Here is a 3,681-nt window from a genome sequence, read left to right as displayed (position 1 = left end):
CCAGAGCCACCCAGCCAGCCTGTAATGTTTTTATTTGACATACATTGCTGTACCAGAAGCAATGTGACATGGAGCGTTGTCATGATGGAAAATGAAGTAAAGACACTCAGGAAAGAGGACTTCTAGAACTGCTTCAGAAAGTGGCAAGAATGATGGGTTAAGTGTTTGAAGTGAGGGGGTATATTTTGAGGGGGATTAATGGCTATGTCTTTTACGTAACTTTTTAAAATTTAAACTCACTTTATTATTTGATCACACCTCGTATTAGAGCCCAGGTATGGTCAGGATAGGAGAGTGGGTGATTTAAGGGCAGGTGCATATGGTAAGATTTGAAATCAAGGCATTGCGAGGCCATGCTTGAAAATACTCAGGGTGGTAGAATTTGAAGTAAACTGAAAAGCAAGATCAAGGCAAATTGGGGGATGTGATTCTTGCAGTGACTAGGAGGTTGGTGAAGCGCAGAGGGGTGAGGTAACCAGATAGCAGGAATCTGACCCTTTCCAAGCATTGAAGGAGGCAGCAGAACTGGTTAGTAGCAGGACCTCTGGAACACATGGGGGCTCAAATCCTGGCTCTACCAGTGTAGAGACTAGGTACGTGGCTAAGTCAGTTAACTTCTCTGTGCCTTACTTATGAGTAACATGAAGATATAATAGCACCCACAGTAAAGTGCGTATGACAAGGCCTGCCACATGTACTGGAGCACTTAAATGTCAGCATCATTATCATTTTTCATTTGAACAATGAGGGGGCTGTAGGTCCCTAAGGCAGAGTCTCAAACTTTTTGGTCTCAGAACACCTTTACAACTCTTGAAAATTATTGAAGACTCCAAAGAGCTTTTTTAAATGTATAATATATATATATATATATATATATATATATATATATATATATATATATATATGTATGTGTGTTTTTTTAGAAATTAAAACTGAGAAAAATCTTCTAAAATAAACCTATTTCTTAGTACCATATTATTAAGAAAACTATTTTTCAAAACAAAAGAATTTGGAAGTGACTTACATTTTTGCAGATACCTTTAAATGTTTGGCTTAATTGAAGACAACTAGATTCTCTTATCTGTTTCTACTTTCAATCTATTGAGATGTGCTGTTTGAAGTATACAAGAAAACCCAAGCATCTCACCGACACTCTAAAAAGGGTCTTGAGGGACTTTCTTTCCATCCTAGAACCATGGCTGAATTTGTCCATAACCTAGCCGAGAAGGGACCAGGGCTGGTAAATGGTGCTGTGACTTCCTTGAAACATGGATGGGCCACATTCTGGCACTATGCCAAGGTTGAGCTGGTTCCTCCAACCCCTGCTGAGATCCCTACAGCTATTCAGAGCTTGAAAAAAAAGTCAACTGTGCTCAAACTGGTAGCTTCAAACATCTAACACTTAAGGGAGCGCTGATGAACAGTTTGGTGGCCCCTGAGGTATGGTTTTATGTTGCTGAAATCATAGGCAAGCGTGGCATCATTGGCTATAATGTTTGAAGACCAATCTTTAACATCTGTTTCTTTCGGGTTTATCATTTGAATGTTATTGGGCTATGTGTGATCAGACTGGTATTTGAATAAAATACATCAAAATCAATGTTTTCTATATCAAACACTGCATGGAAGGTCACATTGTCTCTTGATATTAAGTTGGATTGTCTTTTGCTTTAATAACGTTAATATAACTCTAAATGCATGTTTTAGCTTAGCCTGAAACTGGAAAGGATATATGTGAATATACCAACCTTGTACATATACTTATGAGGATAACTTTTTCATTTGAAGGTTCAAAATATGTTATTTCCAGAAAAGTTGGGGAAAAGGTTTTGAGAAAACTAGAACTTGCTACAGTAGGAGAAATAGTAATATCATGTACTACAGTTAAATCATATCAATAGTATAAAAAATAAAATTTGGATAGTTTCTCTTTGCTAAAATCAGAGAAAGACCTTTTTGACAACATCTATGTCTGTAAATGTTGGGACACGTGGTGGTATTCTATGTATCTTTATAACATATTTAATGCCAGGACAAAGTGAATGAGAGCCATGACTCAATTTTTAATCTAATTTTGATATGTGTATTATTATTAACCTACCTGGTTTTATGATTTTTTAGAACCTATCTTTGCAAAAACAAAATATCCTATGGATATGTCAACAGGTTCATAACTCAGTATCATCCATGGGTCTAAAAAGTATATTGTGTCCTGAAATAAACAGAAGTGACTGGTAATAAATAAATAAATAAATTTAAAAAAAGGGTCTTGAGGACCTTGGAACACACTTTGAGAATGGTTTCTTTAAGTTTTCTTCCAGCTTTAAATCATTCATTCACTCACACACTTACCCATTTAACACCACTGCATCCCAGGGATAGAAACTAACCATGTGGTTGCCTGTTTAGCCGACAGGAGATAAAAACTAATTTAAAATAACAGCAGAGCATAACTGAACACAGAGGAGGAACTTAGTGGTATGTCTGAGAGGCAAGGAAAGTTTAACAGAGTACAGAGAATTTTAATTTGGGCTGTATTTCCTGTGCTCCTTCCAAGCAGATGGAAGAGCACAGGCAGAGGCCCAGAGGCGGGAATCAATATAGTACACGAAAGCAAAGAGAACATTGGCAGAAGGAAAAGTCACTGTGCTGGAAAAGATTGTTGGGCCTTATATGGTTAAGCTAAATTTTACCCTCTAGACCACAGGAGGCTGGAGTGACAAGAGCTTGCTTTTCTTTTATGTCAGGTTCGCTGAAGTATAATTTACATAGAAATAAAATGTACCCTTTTAAGCGCACCGTTCTATGAGTCATGACAAAGGTATACAGTCAACACTGACACAATCAAGATATAAAGTATTCTCATCACCTCTAAGTTCTTTGTAGTCAATCCTCAACCTCTACTGCTTCAGCTACAAGTAACTATCAATCTGATTTGTCTCAATAGTTTAATTTTTTACTTTGAAATAATTATACACTCACAGGAAGTTGCAGAGAGGGCCCACTGTAGTCTACCCCCAGCTCCCTCCAATGCTAACTAACATCTTACAAAACACAGAAAAATATCAAAGTCAGGAAATTGACATTAATACATTTAATTAGACTACAGACCTTATTCAGATTTCATGTTTTCATGCATTCGCTTGTTTTAAGGAACATAACCGGATCATAGTATGGAAGATGGGTTGGTGAGGCAAGGACACAGAAAAAAGAAATCAAGACGGTGCAGGGAGAAAAAAGGACTGAAGGAAACATTTCTGGAGAATAGAAATTATTTGATGGACAATTTGGTATGGGTATTTAATCATTTTTTGGGAAATGAAATTTCCCATATGGCAGGAAAGCAAACAGGTTGTTATAAATTGAAAGGGCCTGACCTTTAATTGAATTGAGGAAATGTTTTTTCTAGTCACAAAATCCCCAAATAACGTTATATTCCTGCTCACTCTTATTCAAACAGGAAAAAAAAATTTTTAGTCAGTCAATTGCTTCATTTTCTTACCTTTGCCTGATTGAAAACAATGAAATATCTGTCAAAGATCTGATATCCCCCTGAGATTTAGAGTTATTTGCTGGCTCTCCGTAACAGAATTAGCTAACTCCCCACACCAAACTAAACCTCTACACTTTTATTCTTTCCTGGAGTTCCGTATTTTTGTAAGCTCTCCTACCTACTCCACA

General features: G+C 36.8%; 1 pseudogene; it reads left to right on the top strand.

The window, feature by feature from the left end:
• Positions 1–954: 954 nt before the first annotated feature.
• Positions 955–1,579, top strand: LOC109460715 (ATP synthase F(0) complex subunit g, mitochondrial pseudogene; annotated as a pseudogene).
• The last annotated feature ends 2,102 nt before the right edge of the window (positions 1,580–3,681 follow it).

Source organism: Rhinolophus sinicus, chromosome 2, assembly GCF_057876585.1.
Source record: "Rhinolophus sinicus isolate RSI-liver-muscle chromosome 2, RSI-T2T, whole genome shotgun sequence".
In the NCBI taxonomy this organism is placed as follows: domain Eukaryota; kingdom Metazoa; phylum Chordata; class Mammalia; order Chiroptera; family Rhinolophidae; genus Rhinolophus; species Rhinolophus sinicus.
The sequence above is the reverse complement of the archived record's forward strand: the minus strand, read 5'-3'. Positions and strand labels throughout refer to the sequence as shown.